Source organism: Panthera pardus, unplaced genomic scaffold (genome assembly GCF_024362965.1).
Source record: "Panthera pardus isolate Hobbes unplaced genomic scaffold, ASM2436296v1 HiC_scaffold_16, whole genome shotgun sequence".
Taxonomy (NCBI): domain Eukaryota; kingdom Metazoa; phylum Chordata; class Mammalia; order Carnivora; family Felidae; genus Panthera; species Panthera pardus.
The window spans coordinates 157193135-157213641 of NW_026526721.1; the positions used below are offsets into that span (position 1 = coordinate 157193135).

General features: G+C 45.8%; 1 protein-coding gene and 1 non-coding gene across 7 annotated transcripts in view; both read left to right on the forward strand.

Moving 5' to 3' along the window:
* The first annotated feature begins 1651 nt into the window (after positions 1 to 1651).
* The window catches only part of TCAIM (T cell activation inhibitor, mitochondrial), a 98243-nt gene continuing 79387 nt past the window's right edge, over positions 1652 to 20507 (forward strand). Inside the window, exons 1-2 of one of the 6 annotated variants that reach the window (XM_019418531.2) lie at positions 1657 to 1944; positions 13880 to 14005. The gene's annotated coding sequence lies outside the window, so the exon portion shown is untranslated. Of the gene's footprint in view, positions 1945 to 2111; positions 2240 to 2402; positions 2663 to 13879; positions 14006 to 20507 lie in introns of those variants that run through there. The other 5 variants (XM_019418529.2, XM_053904140.1, XM_019418527.2 and 2 more) reach the window with 5 other exon arrangements.
* On the forward strand, positions 18687 to 18794 carry LOC128777431 (U6 spliceosomal RNA). Its single transcript, XR_008422691.1, has one exon. It is a non-coding gene; the product is annotated as a U6 spliceosomal RNA (small nuclear RNA).

The window sequence follows — 20507 nt, forward strand, 5'->3', positions numbered from 1 at the left end:
GGAAACTCTCTACCCATCCCCACCCCCACCTCCCAAGATACATGTTAGCAATTATCCTCCAAGCACAGGGCCACTGGTACACATCTGAAGGGTCTCATGACTAAGGTTTTATAGACCATTGTAAATGACCTTTTCCTAACAACAGCTTGCCTCTCAAGGTGCTGGAAAACCTGCTTCCAAATTCCTTAGAGAGTTACATGATACCTGACCCCCTCCCAGCCTGAAAGTCTATTATCAGCCATTCCTCACAACTGCAGTGCAGCTCTTTCTGCCCAGGGTCCTGTGCTTCAATACACTCACTTTTTTGCACTGGAGAGGTCTCAGTTCTTTCTTGACCATTTGCTCCTGGACCCCAACATTTCACATCACCTTTTACCATATGATAGGATATGAAATGAACACTATCATGAACAGGGTAGTGGAAATGAGGCAGGAGATGTCAAGAAAAATGCCCACTTGTCTAGTATGAAAAAACCAGGTGACTATAACTACCATTACTTAATTGCGGCACTAGGAAATAGATTAGGTTTGGAGATTACTACCGTTAAGTTTAAGGTGCTTTTGGGGACAAGTGGAGAATGTTAAGTGGCCGCTTATAAATTAGTCTTTCCTATAAATGGAAACTGAAATGCAAAGAGCAACACTGTTTAGATGCTTGTGGCTAGGTTGCATTTGAAAGGATTGAAATGGCAAAGAGCATAAACTTTTAAAAATTTTTTTATTTTAATAAAAAAATGTTTTTTTTATTTTGAGAGAGACAGAGACAGCGTGAGTGGGGAAAGGGCAGAGGGAGAGGGAGAGAGAATCCCAAGCAGGCTCTGGGCTGCCTGCACAGAGTCCGATTCGGGGCTTTAACTCAGAAAACCACCGATCATGACCTGAGCCAAAATCAAGAGTGGGAGGCTTAACTGAGCCAAGCAGGCACCCTGTAAATTAAGCTTTTAAGAAAAAATGGGATTGGGGCGCCTGGGTGGCTCAGTCAAGCAACCACTTCAGCTCAGGTCATGATCTCACTCACGGTTTGTGGATTGGAGCCCCATGTTGGGCTCTGCGCTGACAGCTCGGAGCCCGGAGTCCGCTTCGGATTCTGGGCCTCCCTCTCTCTTTGCTCCTCCCCCATTAATGCTCTGTCTCTCTCCAAAACAAACAAAAAACATTTAAAACAATTTTTAAAAAAAATGGGATTGAACGGAATAGATTGCAAGTGGCCAGGCCCTTTCTAAGGACAAATCAAGAGCCCTTACGGTCCTAGGGTTGGAAAAAATGGAGGAGCTCCTTTTTGCTTCTGTCAACAGTGCCAAAGAAAGGGAAAAGAGCGTTTGTTGCATTTGCCTAATTTCAGTTGTTGCTGTTTCTAGGAATAATCGAAGCCAAAAGAGCAAAATAAAGCTAAAACCCTAGATGAATAGTTTAAAGAGGCGGCGGTGACGGGAGGGCAAGGGGGCGCTTCAAGTTTGAAACAGGTCAGATATCGAAGGGACCAAAGTCAGAAAATGCAAGCTGGAGAAAAGAAATGTTTAAAAATTAGCTATGTTTCTATATGGAATGCCAAAGGGCACACGTTAATACCTTTAAAACCTGGTACTCCCCACTGAGAGCCGACCTAAGGCATCAGCTCCGAAAGCGCCGAGCGCGTTTCACAGGGCCAGCCTCCCCCCGCCCCCCACGCTCCCAGGCCGCCCCGGTGGGGGACGCGGGGCGGGAGGGCGGAGGGCGGCCCGGCGCATGCGCGCCCCCCCCCCCCCGCCAGTCCCCGCTCCGGGTTCCAGCGCGTGCTCGGTCGCCCTCCGCTCCCCGTGCAGCCTGCCCTGCTCCGGTCAGGCCCCGTCACCTGCCACCCAGTCATTTTCTGACTCCCTCCGGCCTAGTCCATCAGGTCTTGGAGTGCTCATTCGCGTCTCCCAGTGCTTTCCGGGGAGGGCGGAGCTCCGTCCCGGCCGGGCGGTAAGAAGGCGGAGGGGCAAGGGTCTCAAGAGGTCCGGGGGCCCCAGGCCGGTGACCTGGGCAGTGCTACCAGCGCGGGGCTGGGGACCGCTCGGGGTTGCCCCTGCGTCCGGCTGCGCGCAGGCGCTCAGGGAAGGAAGGCCGGGCACGCGTCGGCCAATGGGAGCGCGAGCTCGGCGCCGGCCAGACGCCGGACTCGCCTCGAGCGACCCGTCGCGGCTGGCGCCGGAGCGACGCGCGCAGGGGTGCGCGCCCGGCTGCGAGTTCAGGGACGGGGGCTTGGCGAGCACCGCTGGTAGGAATTTGTCAGCCTCTCCCCCAGTGGGGCGAGTGGAGGTGGGAGCGCCGGGCCCCGCGGCGCGCTCCCGTTGCCAGGGCCGGCCCTCCGCTGCGCATGCGCCCCCCGCCCCCGCGCCGCCCTGCGGGAGGGACCGCCCTTCGCCCTGGTACCGGGCGGTAGGTGGAGCAGGTCTGAGGAGTCGTTGGCGCTGGGCGCTGGGCCGACCTGTAAGGAGCAGGAGGGGAGGTGCGCCAAGTGGTACCTTCGGGCCGCTCGGCCCTGAACGGGCGCGCTCAGAACGGGCGTCTGGGCGGGCAGCGTGCACAGTCACCTTAGGTCGACGCGCTAACTTTTGAACTGAGGCGTTGCCAGGGCCGGGGGTACCTGCACCGCACCTGTCTTAACTTGTTTTGAAATGAGAAGCCAAAGAAGGTTTAGGTTTGCTTCCGGCAGTATATCCCCGAAGCCCTTTACCTTATAGGAAACTGTCGTGATTCAAACCTCATAGCCAGAGACTTGGAAACTAAAGAGTCTACCTGCTTTGCTCTTGCTGTAATTTATTAATTTATTTAATGGGACTTGCTGCTTTTGCTTTTCCTTTACCTTTTTCGCTTTCCTGAGTAGTCAACTGAAAAGCAATGAAAAATTGCTTTTATTCCTCCTTGACAGAGCAAATTGCTTTTAAACCCTTGCAAAATAGTAAGATAAGTCACAGTTTAAATGAGAGAAGCCTGGGGATATTAAACTTTGTTAAAATAAGTTACTTTCAAATAAAAATTATGCCAAATGGCCAAAAATCAATCTTAGGGCCTTTATTTAACAAACATTGTTACTGTTTCTGTATCAGAGGTAAGCAGAATAGTTGTTTTTTTGTTTTGTTTTTTTTTTTTAACAACCCATAATGTGGCTTTTCCACCAATTTCGATGATCTCTTCCTACCACATTTGACCTGAAACTGCATAGGTTTAATGCCTCGGTTCGCACAGAGTTTAGGTTAAGGTCAGAGAAGTTTGCATTTTACGAAATAAAAGCTAACATCACTATTAAACGGATGACAGAGGCCATTTTCGATGGACTGTAAATAAATTGTGACCTTCCTCATCTTCCACCTCCGTCCAGAGTTCACCATCTCCTTGGAAAAGACCGTCCAACTCCCCTCTCCCATTCTACCTATTGTACCAGAGAGTGTCCCATAATGCTCTGTGCGCGGCTGTATTATTTCATTTTCTATATTGTTTTATAATTATCTTTGTCTATTTTTCCACTCTCTCCCTCTTTCCTACGCTAAAATTTTGGACAAGTGGATTGTCTTAATGTGTTTTTTGTTTTGTTTTTTTTATTCCCAGTACTTTGCATAGAGTCTGGCACATAAGAACATGGTAAATGCCTGTTGAGGAATTAGGTGAATTAGGGACCCAGAGTGCCTCTGAAGTCTGAAAAATTAGTTATTTTGTAGCATGCCTGAGGCCTTTTCCAAATGGAAGAATAGTAGGCAACGGAAGAATTTATCTGGAGACAAAACCCTGCGGTTGACCTGGGTGTCCCAGGCTTTCAGACTATTTATCACTAGCAAATGAGTGCACCCAACTCCACTCTGAAGCAGATTTTCAATCTGCTAAAAATCATTTGACTTTCTGGGTAACTAAGGCCTAAGAACCACAGATCTAAATCTTCTTGTCGTTAGCAATCACATTTCTCATAGTAAATTAAAAAGTTGACATTGCAGTTATCAAATCAGGCCCCCTATGATTTTGTTTTCCCTAGGCCTGTTTATCTCTGACTAAAGTGGTGTAATTGGGTTCTTGGTCTTGCAGAGATGAGAACTGATCTAAGATCTGTGCCACGTGAAAAGACAAGCAGCCATGCCTGCCAACCGGCTGGGTTTTAACCTTGTTTCTGATGAGGTTTTAGGATGATGGTGGGGTTCGTGGGGGTGCAGAGCCGATGGACAAGAAAGAATTCTTGAAGACATCTTTGGTGCAAAAGTGATTTTATTAAAGCACGGGGACAGGACCCCAGGGCAAAACGAGCTGCGTTGGGGTGGTGAAGAATGACTGGTTATACACTACGGGCTTGGGGAGGGTAAAGTCCTGAGGCAAGTTTCCAAGGAGACTTTCATATGCTAAAGACTCACAGGATCCTGGAGACGTAGGTCTTGTCCAGCCAAGGTTGTTTTTCCCTCTAGCAAAGCATTAACATTAAGACCCTGGGGAGTTCCTGGAGAAAAGTTTTACTCTGCCAGCCTCAAATATTTGTCAAGTGGGCTGCAGGTTATAAGGAAATTCAGTTTTTTCTGCCATTTCCTTCTTGCCTCTGTTCCCCCCCATCACTATGGAGGGAAGGTGATGTTGGGGCTCCAGGAAACAGTCTGTAGGTTTCTGGAGATTAGGCTATTGATAAGATTGCCTTTTCTGGTAATTTACTAAGATTTGTTAAGTGAGGGAGACCCACGTCCTGTATGAATGCAGTCTCTATCATTTAACCATTTGTTTTCTGTCCTTGGGCAGCCAGGAGTGCCTGAGAAATGCCACACATATCCCACCTGGGGGTGGGGCGTGGTAATGCTCACTTACACTTTGCCCTCAGCCTGCCTTATGCTCTCTCATCATTTCCAGTTAGAACTGGTTTTTTTTTTTCCTTCTTAAGAAGTGGGTAAATCATACAGAAAACAACTAGCTAAAACAAAACTTAAAGTTATTTGACTTTTCCGCTACAGCTATCTAGAGATCTTTCCCTAAGGTTGTGTTAAAGAAGTTTTTTCAATGAATTAAAGCTTAAAAGTTTCTGGACAGACACCTGGGTCCTATTAAATGATGACATCAGGGTTCCCTAAACATCAGAATCCTAAAAGCATGTTAAAACAGACTTCTGGGCCCCGCCCAGTTTTTGATTCTGCAGGTCTAGGGTGGGGCCTGATAATTTGCATTTATAACAAATTCCCAAAGATGTTCTTCCAGCTTTGAGAACCACTGCCCTAAAGGTTGTTTGCAGTTTCTTTTTCTTCTCTTAATTTTTTTTTTAACGTTTATTTATTTTTGAGACAGAGAGAGACAGAGCATGAACGGGGGAGGGTCAGAGAGAGAGGGAGACACAGAATCAGAAGCAGGCTCCAGGCTCCGAGCCATCAGCCCAGAGCCCGACGCGGGGCTCGAACTCACGGACTGCGACATCATGACCTGAGCCGAAGTCGGCCGCTCAACCGACTGAGCCACCCAGGCGCCCCTTTCTTCTCTTCTCTAATCCCTGCCCTTCCAGAGCTGACTTCTGATCCCACCCATCATGATCAAATTGTCAGCCTACTCTTCAAGGAGAGCTTATGGAAACACTTAAAAACACTCCTAGGACTTCCAGGGGAAACCACGCATTTCCTGTCCTGTCTGGTTCAACAGAACCAGAACACATATTTTTAATTTTTTCCAATGATTTAAATAGGAAACAATCATTTTAGGGTAATAATTAGGTTGAGGGTATATCGGAATTAAGTGGACATTTTATGTATATAGGCATTTTCCTATAGAAATATGAGTTGGCCACCATTGATGGGGGCAGGGGAAGATTTTTGGCCAAAGGAAAAGAAGTCCGTCCATCTCCCAGTTGAGAAAACCACTTTATTCATTAAAAAGGCAGTTCCCACAGCACAATATAATTTTATTATACACACTTAAGTTCTCTCTCTTTTTTTTAAGAGAAATACTCCTGTGAAAACTTGTTTTTTTATTACTTAGCAAATGCTAACTTTATTTGTCTTTGAATAACAAAAATAGCCGTATTTATTTGTTCTGATAGATTCAATTTTTTCCCTATAGTTTGTAAACTTAAATCATTCATTTGTGATTTTTGACTTGTGTCTAGCCTTGCATTGTATTTTTTAAGACTTTCACATATCCTTATCCTTATTCTCCAATCACAAAATTTGTTTTTGGATAAAATGTTGTATTTAACTACATGTTCTATCTATATGCAAGCCCTTAGGAGGGGAAAAAGGAATTCTGCAGAATTTTATGAGCCCCAAATTATCTAATAATAATAGATGTCATATAAATTTCCTATTTGTCAGATGTTGCTAATCCTTTATGTATTTTATTTAAGATTCACAAAATCCTAACACAAGTAGCCCCTACTTTTATACATAACACACTCATTAAAACATGTACAAAAGTTTGATGTGGGATTCCATATCCAGAGAACTAAAAAATAATTGTAATATTCTAGATTACATTTCACCTTTTAGAAACAGTCTGTAATGAATATTTCCAGCATTTTATATGTGTCTGTCAACATTTTTTCTTAAATACACAGTGAAGATAGCTTTAGGGAGCACCAGATAAAGGACCAATGATGATACTTGTATTTATTGTTTCATTTGTATTCAATTTGTTAGTCTTTATTGCTAGCACTAGAAATGTAATTCTTTTGGGGCACCTGGGTGGCTCAGTCGGTTAAGTGTCTGACTTCAGCTCGGTCATGATCTCATAGCTGATGGGTTGAAGCCCCGCGTCAGGCCCTGTGCTGACATCTCGGAGCCTAGAGCCTGCTTCAGATTCTGTGTCTCCCTCTCTCTGTACCCCTCCCCTCTCTCTCTCTCTCTCTCTCTCTCTCTCTCTCTCTCTCAAAAATAAACATTAAAAATTAAAAAAAAAAAAAAAGGAAATGTAATCCTTTTGATAAAGACAAAATTTAATAAAATACTTACGGAATTAACATTTCTACAGTAAAGTTTCTGACTAAACCACTCCTGTCTAGCAGACAGTGTTAGCTTAAAGTATTCTCTCAGTTAATGAAAATTTTTAAATTTTAAATTAAAGGGCAGTTTGGGGTGACAGTGCCTATTATACAGGTGTTTCTGCTGTAAGGATATGTACACATTCCTGGAAATCCTGACATTCTGTAGGATAATACATTAAAATAACAGGTGTTATGAAGAAAAAATATATACCACTCAAAATGAGACGTGTGGAAGTCTCCACCTTTTTCATCTGCACGAGCAGCTTTCCAGATTGCTTGATGTAGTGAAAAACGCAGGGATGCTTGAAGCCACTAAACATAAGCTTAAATCAAAGGAAGGAAGTCCTGGGGGATTTTCAGGTTTTGTAAGGTCTTTACATACAGCTGAAGCCACTGTAATTGTAGAAAGACCACCTCTGATTGCTCTAAACCACTTACATGCTGGGAAAAAACTTCACAAGGTGTAACATATTTCCCTTATTCACCAATTGCACATAAGCTAGTTCACATTAAAGAAATTTTTTTGTAGCCGAACAGACAGTTCTTGTGTTACGGAACCAGGCAGGAACGCTGGCAGAAAAACCAAGCGGCACTCGGCGATCTTGGTGGATCAGAGATTTATGTAACACCGGCAGGCTCAGAGGAGACCGTTTCTTCAAAGACCTGAGTGCCGAACGCAAGTGGGGAGGCTAATTTGTACTTGTCCGCTTCCATATCTGTGGGGGTTTTGTGCGCGCAGCACACAAAGGAAGAACCCGGAGGAGGTGTCTATAAGCTAGAGACCAGAATCTGTTTTAGCCCTGTCTGCCATCTTTGGCATACTTTATTCACTTCTCCAACATTCCCCCGTTTGATGCCTTTTAAAAAAAAATGTTTAGTAGGCATCACCTTTCGGTTTTACAGGTTGGTACTCTCGGAAGGCTAAGATACGTGTGCAGTAGTTTGGCAAGCAAACAGCGTTTTCAATATAACCATGGCATTCAGTATACAGGGGCCAATGGATACAAGTTATGGAGAGGAGGGCCCCCGCCAGGGCAGGAAGCCAGGATGCCCAATCCCTGAGATCCCATCCTTTCCATTGATTTTTTCCTGTTGTCTACGTTAAATTCTTTCCTTGAGTTCCTTAACCTTAATTATAACTATTCCTGACTGGTTTATGAAATAGCAACATTCCTCCCTCAGAAAGATGCAAGTCCCTCCTTTTTCTGAAGCGAGGAGGTTGAGGGCTTGCCTGTTTTGGAGGGTCACTGCTGCCAGAGAGTTTATTTGGCTTTGTAAAGTTACCAGAGAATCTGCCACCTGTTTGTTCCACGTCTTCATTTAGCTCTTGAGATGGTCTATGGTAGAGTCCTACAGATAAACCTATGCCCCCTATTCTGGTTCCTATTCCTGTCGCAGTTCCTGCTCCTATCAGAACAGGTAGCAAGACTGCAGTTTGGCCTGGGACTTGGGGCTAAAGGCTGTTAGGAGCTGATCTTCCGTGTACATGGATATCTCTGGGGTTAGGAAGACGGAATAACATATCTGAGTCCACTTGGCCTCTAAGCATCGGTAGGCCGAACTAGAACACAGATAGAACACCCCAGGGGTTGAACACAGGGTTGCATTCCTCTCTAAGGTTATATTTCTTCCGCATAGGGAGGTACTGTTCATACCTTCAGGGACTGTACAGATTAGATTGTTGGCATTTGTGAGACGGACCCCAGTGACCAGGGGTCCAATTAAGACAGAGGTGTTGGTTTTGAGATTTTCAGGAGCTTCCCAGGTCAAAGGGATAGGAGTGGCTAAGTAAGCCTTACAGCTGAGGGGCAAGCACATCCAGCAGGTTTGGGGGTGATTATCTATTTTATGGAGGACTTGTAGAGTAGTGTTGGCCCGACGCTGGAGTAGGGAAATGGTAAGCGTCTGATTGAGGGCTGAAAGGTTCGCACCTTGGTAGGCTGCCGGGGGAGTGGTCGCCGTTATGGCTTGTATTACCCTATCCTGGGTATCCTTTATAACCTCTTGATGGGTCCTGTCTTGCACCCCTCCCCCATCCGAGATTCCCCTATTGAGGAAAGTAAGTGTAGCAAGCTCGCTTCCCTCTCTGGAGGCCCTTGTTGTGACATGGGTTCCTGACATTTTGGGTTATCTCTACAGTCCAATACTTAGTCCTTGGGGCACTGGGTGACTGACAGAGAGTGGGTGTTTTTCCCTTGTAGCAATCTTGTGGAGGCAGATGAAGGCACTGAATGCCCTTGACCCCCTTATTGTCATATAACAATCCTAGAGGCAAAGTGGGTAAGCAGCAGTTGTGAGGGTGAGAGAGGCTATCATAATATACAGGCAATACCTAATGGCCCTCCCATCCAGAGGAGGTATGTGAGACCCAGCATGCATCTTTTGTCCCGTGTCCAGCTTGTTGGTACAGTCTCTATCAGCCCAACAGTAAGAAGTAAGATCAGGGCTATGACACCAATAAGGGGCAAGGGCTGGCAGAGTTGCATCCAGACCCCTGGGCTAGGTTCGTGCGTTGATTCTTCAAGCTTCTGCCGTGCGCAGGCCAGCCAGCTTCTGGGGTGTGGCTGGAGCAGGGCTGGAGGTCTCAGGGGCAGTTTCCCTTTTGAGGGTCAGTTTAAGTGGGTTGACTGGATCTGGATCACTTCGCCAGGTTGTGGGTTCTTCTGAGTTGGCCTTAACTCTGGAGTGATGGACCCATGGGGTGACACCTGAAACTTGAAGGGCTGCAGGAGTTGTTAGAATAACAGTATGAGACCCAGTCCACTGTGGTTTAAGAGGTTCCCTCTTCCAATCTTTGACCCACACAGAGTCTCCTGGCTGAAAGGGGTGAATGGGGGTCCCTAAGGAAATTGAGGCCCTCTCTATGGTATATCTCTGTAACTTGTTTAGGACTGCCCCCAAGGTCTGGAGCTGTTCTCTTATTCCCTTGTCTCCAATCTGGTGTAGGTCTCCTGGGAGTTTTCCTAAACATGTGAGGGGGTCGCCCACGTAATAACTCGAAAGGGGAGAATCCTAGTGCCCGAGGTGTGCATCGGGCACGCAGGAGGGCCAGCGCTAGTAAATCTGGCCATGGGAGATTAGTCTCTTGGTGGAACTTAGCCAGGGTTTCCTTGAGGGTGCGATTTATCTGCTCTACTTTTCCCTGAGCTCTGGGGTCGGTAAGCAGTGTGCAGTTTCCAGGTACTGTTGAGGGACTTTGTCAGGGTTTGTATAATGTCTGCCACAAATGCAGGTCAATTATCACTGTGTATGGTTAAGGGTAGATCAAACCGAGGTGCAATCTCCCATAGAAGAGCTTTGGCCACCTTGCGACTTCGTTCCGTTCTGGTCGGGAATGCTTCGACCCATCCCAAATATGTGCAGATGATTACAAGAAGGTACCTGAATCCTTTATTTGGTTGTATGTCAGTAAAGTCCACCTCTAAGTCTTCAAAAGGGGCGGCTCCCATCATTTGCGTGCCAGGCGGGGGCCATGGGGCAGACCAAGCATGGTTTTGGTACATGTTACACATTGTTCACTGACAGCTCGGCATAATGCCGGCACCTGGCTGATACAGTAGTTCTTTTTGAGGAGGGCCTCCAGTGCAGTTTTCCCTAAGTGCATCAGTTGGTGATATTCCTTCACTAGGTATTTTCCCATAGATGACAGGACAAAGATGTGTCCATTTGGCATGACCCACCAACCCTCTTCACTTAGTGTGCCCCCTTCTGTCGAGGCCCAACTTCTTTCATTGTTTGTGTACAGGGGCAGGGAGGCTTCCCTGTGGGGCGCAAGAGTCATAGTGTAGATAGGAGCTTGTCCTGGGTCACCACAGGCAGCCGCTCCAGCTGTTTTGTCGGCCAGGCGATTTCCTTGAGTTATAGGGTCATCTCCTTTCTGATGTCCCTTACAGTGTAAGATAGCTACCTTGTCTGGTAGCCATACGGTCTCAAGAAGCTTTAGTATTTCTTCCTTGTTTTTGATAGTTTTCCCTGCAGCAGTAAGGAGACCTCTTTCTTTATAGATGGCCCTGTGTACATGCACAGTAGCAAAGGTATACTGGGAATCAGTTTAGATGTTAACTCATTTACCTTTGCTAAGGATGAGGGCTCGGGTTAAGGCGTACAGTTCAGCCCATTGTGCCGACCATCCTTCCGGCAAGGCCTTGGCTTCCAGAACTTCGGTGGTTGTGGTTACTACGTATCCTGCTCTTCGGCTGCCCTCTTGTAAATAGCTGCTCCCATCGCTGAACAGGGTGATCTCCGGGCTTATTATATAACCTGGTCTTGGAGGTCCGGGCAGTTGGCGTAGACTTCATTCACTACTTCGGAACAGTCTTGGTCGGGTTCTCCCTCCCCCATGGGAAGGAAGGTGGCCAGGTTTAGTGTTTTTACTGCTTCAAGAGCGACCCTTGGGTTTTTGTAGAGAAGGCCTTGGTATTGTGTCAGCCGAGAATTGGAGAGGAGACGATATCCTTGGGTGCTCATGAGGGACATGACCGCGTGTGGGACCTTAACATTAAGCGTTTGTCCCAGCGTGACTTTGTCTGCATCCTTGATGAGCAGGACTGTGGCTGCCAGCACTCTGAGGCACGGTGGCCATCCTGCAGCCACAGGATCAAGTTTTTTTGACAGGTAGGCCACTGGCCATTGCCAAGGCCCCATACTCTGAGTAAGCACTCCAAGGGCTATTTGTCCTTTTCATGTACGAAGAGGTTAACGGGTCTTTCTATGTCAGGCAAACCCAGGGCTGGGGCTCGTCCCAGAGCCGCTTTATTTCTGTGAAAGCAGCCCTTGCCTTCTCAGTCCATGCGAGGGGCCCCCAGTCTGGCCCTCCCATCAGGTCATAGAGGGGCCTCACTATGGCTGAGAATCCAGGAATCCAAATGCGACAGAACCCTGTGGCCCCTAAAAATTCATGCAAACCTCGTTTTGTCTGGGGCTGTGGCAGTGTGGTGATAACTTTCTTCCTTCCCGGTCCTAGTTCTCTTTTTCCTTTTGTGAGGAGGAAGCCTAAGTATCAGACCTGCTGCTGACAAACCTGTGCCTTTTTCCCAAGAGGCCTGGTACCCCGAGTAGGACAGGAACTGCAGGAGGGCCTTGGTACCTTTCATACAGTCTTCTTGGGTGTCGCTGGCAAGGAGGAGGTCACCTATGTATTGGAGGAGGACACACCCTGTGGTTTCCCTCAGAAAGTCTGCAAGGTCTGCAGCTAGTTCTTCCCCAAAAAGAGTAGGTGAGTTCTTGAAACCTTGGGGAAGTCGTGTCCAGGTCAGCTGCATCTGGCACCCTGTAACGGGCTCAGTCCATTCAACGGCAAACAATGGTTGACTTTGAGGAGCCAGGTGGAGGCAGAAGAAAGCATCCTTTAGGTCGAGGCATGTAAACCATTTGGCTGACCCCAGAATGAGTCTGGGGAGAGTATATGGGTTCGGAACCACTGGGTGTAAGGAAACAGTCACTTTGTTAATGGACCTCAAATCCTGTACTGGTCAGTATCCTCCTCCTGGCTTCTTGACTAGCAAGAGTGGGATATTCCAAGCCGATTGGCACTCAATTCGAATACCTGCTTCTCTGAGCTTGGTCAGGTGCTCTTGTGTACCCATTCTAGCCTCGAGTGGAAGAGAGTACTGCCTTTGTCTCTGAGGTTGGGCTCCAGGGATCAGGTCAACAACGGTGGGGCCCCGACTGCAAGCTAGTCCAGGTGGGTTATCTTTAGCCCATACAGAGGGGAATGTAAGCCTGAATTCTGAGGGGCTACAGGGTAGGGCCTGTGCACAGAATAGTCTCCATTCTTCTTCCCTTGGCAGGGTAATCGCCAAGACCAGGGTTTCTTCCTGCTTGGGTTTAATTGGAGGCTAGTGTGTCCATTGGGTTCAAAAGTTATCTGGGCCCCAAGTTTGGAGAGCATATCTCGGCCCAGGAGAGGAATCGGGCAGTCAGGTAAGTAGAGGAACTCATGCCGCACCTTGTGACCCCCAGGTTCACATTGTCGAACTTGACAGAAGGGCTGTTGCATCACCCGTGTCCCAGTAGCCCCAAGTATGGTTGCCGTCTTTTGGCTTAAGGGCGCCACCAGGGAATTAACAACGGAGTATTCAGCCCCAGTGTCAACCATGAAAGTTACTGTTTGGCCTCCTACCTTCATTCCGACCGTGGGCTCATGGGGGCCAAGAGAAAGAGCCCAGTCCCCCTCAGTCTGATTCTACCCTGGCCAGACCAGTGAGGTTCTCGCCTTGAGTTCCTCCCGATATCGGCTGGGTTTTGAGAGCCCCTTCCGATTCGGACATTTGTTCTTCTGGTGTCCCTTCTCTTTGCAGTATGCACATTGGTCTTTTGCTGAGGGTGCTCTGGGCTTCCCGCCTTTTGGTGGTTGGGGTCTTCCTGTCTTTGCAGTGTCCATTTCTTTTAGTGCTGCTGCGAGAAGGGTGGCTTTCTTTTTTAGTCTTCTCTCCGCTTCTCTCTCTCAGCTGCGACTTCTCTGTTCATGAAAACTTTACTCGCGACCTCTATCAGCTGAGTGATATTCATTCCGGCAAAGCCCTCCAACTTCTGGAGTTTTCTTCTGATATCTTGGGCAGTCTGTGCCACAAAAGAGGTATTTACCATTTGTTGACTTTCTGGTGCCTCGGGGTCAAACAGGGTGTATACATGGTATGCTTCACATAATCTTTCATAGTAGTCTCTGGGAGACTCCCCAGGGTGCTGCGTGACTGATGATACTTTAGTCATGTTCATAGGCCTTTTGGCTCCAGCTCAAATTCCCCAAAGGAGGGCTTCCTGGTATCGTGGGATATGGGCTTGTCCTTCTGTGGTGAAATCCCATGTTGGGCATTCTTCAGGCATGGCAGCTTGAGCCCAGACAGCAGGGTCATTGATCCCCAGAGGTGTGTGATCTTCTAGGTACTGTCATGTTTCTCTCATTCTTCTTTTTTCTTCTGTATTAAACAGAGTACGGAGTAACTGTTGACAGTCTTCCCAACTCGGTCGGTGGGTCTGGAAGAGGGACTCCATCAAGTCGACCATTGCTTGTGGCTTTTCAGAGTATAATGGAGTGTTGTGTTTCCAAATGAGGAGGTCAGTTATAGAGAAAGGTTGGTAATACATCATGGAATGGCTGGGCTGGGCTTTTCCCTCCTCATTCTGTCTTTCAGGCTCTCTCATATCCCTTACAGGCATTTGGAGAGCGTTAGGTCTGGGTCTGGCGTGCAGTCTGGCTGCTGGCCTTTGTGGGGGAAGGTTCTCCAGGTCTGAGAGGGGCAGGGAGATGGGCTGTGGTGACAATGGCGGCGGCAACAGCAGCAGATGGGACAGACAGACAGACGGGGGAGGGGTTTAAAGTTCAGGGGCATCGGGGAGGGAGTTTGACGAGTCATAAGGAGGTGGAAAGACAAGATCTTTCTCCACGTCTCCTTTAAATATTAGAGGAGCAGTGGGTTGCTTCTTTGGTTCCCTGGGTGAGCGTCCAGATAAAATGGCTAAAACATTGCCTGGCTCTGCTTGCTAAGGATGAATTGCACCCAAGGTAGGGGGTTTCGGGCAATTTCAAGCCAGGAGTCGATGTATGGAAATTGATCAGGGTGGCCTGGGTTCCCAGTGACTATTAGCCAAACCCACTGCACTGTTTGAGCATTTAATGTCCCTTCTGGGGGCCATCCTACATTGAATATAGGTCATTCTAGTTCCCAAAAGGTCCTTAACTTCCCAGGTGTCATTTTCACCCCATAATCACCTGAAAAATCCCTTTGTAAAATTTTTGGGCATGACCTCTAAAATCGTAGGCTTACTCTGTTTTGATCCCATTATTAATTTCTTTCTCATGTTCAGTGTCATAAAAGCAGACAAAGGGAGAGTATTTCCTCGGATGAGAGGACTAATCAGATACTCCTCTGGTCATGTTCCTGAGGGAAACTTTAGGTGAGGTTTGGCTGGAGCGGACTCAGCTTTGTGACTTGCTATCAGAATCGGATCCAATACTGCCCTAGACCTTATGCTCCCAACAGGACAAGGAGAGCCCACTCAGACTCCGTAGACTTTCGGGGACCTTAAGGGTGCCCGTCCGTGGAGCCACTAACTCGAAATCGGCAAGGCTGGCTGAGCCACACATTCACACACACACACACACACACACACACACACACACACACACACACACACCCCAGAGTCTATTACATTCCCTGCCACAAAATATTCTACCTGTGAGACCATTAAGGCCTTTGGGGAAGGTGGCTTTAGGTGGCTTTAGGTGGCTACCTTATTAGGTGGCCTAGATTTGAAATCGTTTTACTGCCATGTGCACCTTTTAAGGAAATTGCCTACTCACCAAAAAAGCAGGCAGAAAGCACCTAACTTTTAACCTGTAACAGTCCCACTTTTTTTTTTAAGTTCTCCCTAAATCTAGAAACCATGATGTGATGTTCAGATTTGTATTTAGGAACATTTTATTTTCTTTGGGGGAATCCGTTGTCCCATTTCTAAGTATTAATGTCCTTTATTAGTCATTGCTCAGTAGTAAATTTGCCGTGTGATTACAGACTGGACATTGAATATATAATTTTTCTGTACAACTGAAAACCAGTACTTTAGGTACAGAAACTTTTTTTTTGCCTTATTTTTTTATGGAAATGCTTCTAAAGCATGCAACATAAATTCTCTGCACAAACAAAAAATTCTCTGTATAACATACTTTTTGTTCCATGTTTGAAAATCATTAAGGGAAGACAGGAAGATGGCGGCATAGGAGGATGCTGGGCTCACCGGGTCCTGCTGATCACTTAGATTCCATCCACATCTGCCTAATTTACCCCGCTAACCACCAGAAGACTAGCAGAACAGACTCTCCGGAGCCAAGCTTAGACGAGAGGCCCACGGAAGAGGGTAGGAAAGGCAGAGAGGTGGTGCGCGCTACACAGACTGGTGGGAGGGAGCCGGGGCAGCAGAGGAGCAGCCCGCCCGGCAATGCAGAGCCCCCGAGTCTGGCTTGCAAAAGTGGAGGGGCCGGACAGAGTGTGCTCTGACAGCCAGTGGGACTTAACATCTGGAATGTTATAAGTCAACAGCTCTGCTCGGAGAGCGGGAGGGAGAGTTGTTGAGCCCCAGAGGACAGAGCTCAGCTTGGCGGGGAACAAAGGTGCTGGGAAGCGCTATCTCCCTCGCCCATCCCCCAGCCAAAATCCCAAAGGGAACCAGTTCCCGTCATGGAACTTGCTTGCACAGCACAAACACCCAACACTGTGCTTCTGTGGATCCATCCCTCCGACGGGTCTGCCTCCTTCCCAGTGCCGCAGGGCCCCTCCTGAAGCAGACCACTGAAGGCAAAGCGAGCTGAGCCTACCCCTCCCGCCCCTGTGCACCTTGCGGATCCACCGGCTAATATGCCCTTGGCCAGATCCCTTCAAAGCAGCACCACAAGCCTGGCAGGGTGCAAGCAGCCCAGACAGGAGCCACACCACTCCACAGTGAGTCCTGCCCCTGGGAGAGAGAAGGTACACACCAGTCTGCCTGTGGCCCCAGTGGTAGGCTGGGGGCAGACATCAGGTCTCACTGTGGCCCCGCCCACCAACACAAGTTTCTCCGGACAGTACCGTACAGGGGAAGTGCCCTGTAGTTTGGAGCCACCCCAGGGAATACCCAAAATGACGAAATGGAATAACTCTCCTCAAAAGAAACTCCAGGAAGTAGCGACAGCTAACGAATTGATCAAAAACTATTTAAGCAATATAGTGGAACAAGAATTTAGAGTAATAGTCATAAAATTAATCACTGGGCTTGAAAAAAAGTATAGAGGACAGTAGAGAATCTATTGCTACAGAGATCAAGAGACTAAGAAACAGTCACGAGGAGCTAAAAAATGCTATAAATGAGGTGCAAAATAAAATGGAGGCGACCACAGCTCAGATTGAAGAGGCAGAGGAGAGAATAGGTGAAAAAGAAGATAAAATTATGGAAAAAGAAGAAGCTGAGAAAAAGATAAAAAAAATCCAGGAGCATGAGGGGAGGCTTAGAGAACTAAGTGACATAATTAAAAGAAATAATGTACGCATAATTGGGATTCCAGAGGAGGAAGAGAGAGGGAAAGGTGCTGAAGGTGTACTTGAAGAAATCATAGCTGAGAACGTCTCTGAACTGGGAAAGGAAAAAGGCATTGAAATCCAAGAAGCACAGAGAACTCCCTTCAGACATACCTTGAATCGATCTTCTGCGCGACATATCAGTGAAACTGGCAAAATATAAGGATAGAGAGAATTCTGAAAGCAGCTAGGGATAAACACGCTCTAACATATAAAGGGAGACCTATAAGACTTGTGACGGATCTGTCTACTGAAACTTGGCAGGCCAGAAAGGAATGGCAGGAAATCTTCAATGTGATGAACAGAAAAAAATATGCAGCCAAGAATCCTTTATCCAGCAAGTCTGTCATTTAGAATAGAAGAAGAGCTAAAGGTCTTCCCAAACAAACAAAAACTGAAGGAATTCACCACCACTAAACCAGCCCTACAAGAGATCCTAAGGGGGATCCTGTGAGACAAAGTACCAGAGACATCACTGCAAGCATGAAACCTACAGACATCACAATGACTCTAAACCCATATCTTTCAATAATAACACTGAATGTAAATGGACTAAATGCTCCAACCAAATGACATAGGGTATCAGAATGCACAAAAAAACAAGACCCATCTATTTGCTGTCTACCAGAGACTCATTTTAGACCTGAGGACATCTTCAGATTGAAAGTGAGGGGATGGAGAACTATCTATCATGCTACTGGAAGTCAAAAGAAAGGTGGAGTAGCCATACTTATGTCAGACAAACTAGACTTTAAATTAAAGGCTGTGACAAGACATGAAGAAGGGAATTATTTAATAATTACAGGGTCTATCCATCAGGAAGAGCTAACAATTATAAATGTCTATGGGCTGAATATGGGAGCCCCCAAATATGTGAAACAATTAATCACAAACATAAGCAACCTTATTGATAAGAATGTGGTAATTGCAGGGGACTTTAATACTCCAGTTACAACAATGGATAGATCATCTAGACACAGGGTCAATGAAGAAACAAGGGCCCTGAATGATACATTGGATCAGATGGACTTGACAGATATATTTAGAACTCTGCATCCCAAAGCAACAGAATATACTTTCTTCTCGAATGCACATGGAACATTCTCCAAGATAGATCACATACTGGGTCACAAAACAGTCCTTCATAAATATAAAAGAGTTGAGATCATACCTTGCATACTTTCAGACCAGAGTGCTATGAAGCTTGAAGTCAACCACAGGAAAAAGTCTAGAAAACCTCCAAAAGCATGGAGCTTAAAGAACACCTTACTAAAGAATGAATGGGTCAACCAGACAAGTAGAGAAGAAATTAAAAATATATGGAAACAAATGAAAATGAAAATACAATAATCCAGACGCTTTGGAAATGCAGCGAAGGCAGTCCTGAGAGGAAAATACATTGCAATCCAGGCCTATCTCAAGAAACAAGAAAAATCCCAAATACAAAATCTAACAGCACACCTAAAGGAAATAGAAGCAGAACAGCAAAGGCAGCCTAAACCCAGCAGAAGAAGAGAAATAATAAAGATCAGAGCAGAAATAAACAATATAGAATCTAAAAAAACAGTAGAGCAGACCAATGAAACCAAGAGTTGGTTTTTTGAAAAAATAAACAAAACTGATAAACCTCTAGCCATGCTTCTCAAAAAGAAAAGGGAGATGACCCAAATAGAAAAATTCATGAATGAGTGCTCGCTTCGGCAGCACATATACTAAAATTGGAACGATACAGAGAAGATTAGCATGGCCCCTGCGCAAGGATGACACGAAAAATTCATGAATGAAAGTGGAATTATTACAACCAATCCCTCAGAGATACAAACAATTATCAGGGAATACTATGAAAAATTATATGCCAACAAATTGGACAACCTGGAAGAAATGGACAAATTCCTAAACACCCACACACTTCCAAAACTCAAACGGGAAGAAATAGAAAACTTGAACAGACCCATAACCAGCAAAAAAATTGAATCAGTTATCAAAAATCTCCCAACAAATAAGAGTCCAGGACCCAGATGGCATCCCAGGGGAATTCTACCAGACATTTAAAGCAGAGATAATACCTATCCTTCTCAAGCTGTTCCAAAAAATAGAAAGGGAAGGAAAACTTCCAGACTCATTCTATGAAGCCAGCATTACTTTGATTCCTAAACCAGACAGAGACCCAGCAAAAAAAAGAGAACTACAGGCCAATATCCCTGATGAATATGGCTGCAAAAATTCTCAACAGGATACTAGCAAATCAAGTTCAACAGCATATAAAAAGAATTATTCACCATGATCAAGTGGGATTCATTTCTGGGCTGCAGGGCTGGTTCAACATTTGCAAATCAATCAATATGGTGTATCACATTAAGAAAAGGTAAGAACCATATGATCCTGTCAATCAAAAGATGCAGAAAAAGCATTTGACAAAATTCAGCCTCCTTTCTTAATAAAAACCCTCGAGAAAGTTGGGATAGAAGGGACATACTTAAACATCATAATAGCCATTTATGAAAAGCCCACAGCTAATATCCTCAATGGGGAAAAACTGAGAGCTTTCTCCCTGAGATCAGGAACACGACAGGGATGTCCACTCTCACCGCTGTTGTTTAACACAGTGTTGGAAGTGCTAGCATCAGCAATCAGACAACAAAAGGAAATCAAAGGCATCAAAATTGGCAAAGATGAAGTCAAGCTTTCACTTTTTGCAGATGACATGATACTCTACATGGAAAACCCAATAGACTCCACCTAAAGTCTGCTAGAACTGATACATGAATTCAGCAAAGTCGCAGGATACAAAATCAATGTACAGAAATCAGTTGCATTCTTATACACTAATAATGAAGCAACAGAAAGACAAATAAAGAAACTGATCCCATTCACAAGTGCACCAAGAATCATAAAATACCTACGAATAAACCTGACCAAAGATGTAAAAGATCTGTATGCTGAAAACTATAGAAAGCTTATGAAGGACATTGAAGAAGATACAATGAAATGGAAAAACATTCCATGCTCATGGATTGGAAGAATAAATATCGTTAAAATGTCAATACTACCCAAAGCAATCTACACATTCGATACAATCCCAATCAAAATTGCACCAGCATTCTTCTCGAAGCTAGAACAAGCAATCCTAAAATTTATATGGAACCACAAAAGGCCCCGAATAACCAAAGTAATATCGAAGAAGAAGAGCAAAGCAAGAGCCATCACAATCCCAGACTTTAGCCTCTACTACAAAGCTGTAATCATCAAGACAGCATGGTATTGGCACAAAAACAGACACATAGACCAATGGAATAGAATAGAAACCCCAGAACTAGACCCACAAAAGTATGGCCAACTAATCTTTGACAAAGCAGGGAAGACTATCCAATGGAAAAAAGACAGTCTCTTTAACAAATGGTGCTGGGAGAACTGGACAGCAATATGTAGAAGGATGAAACTAGACCACTTTCTTACACCATTCACAAAAACAAACTCAAAATGGATAAAGGACCTGAATGTAAGACAGG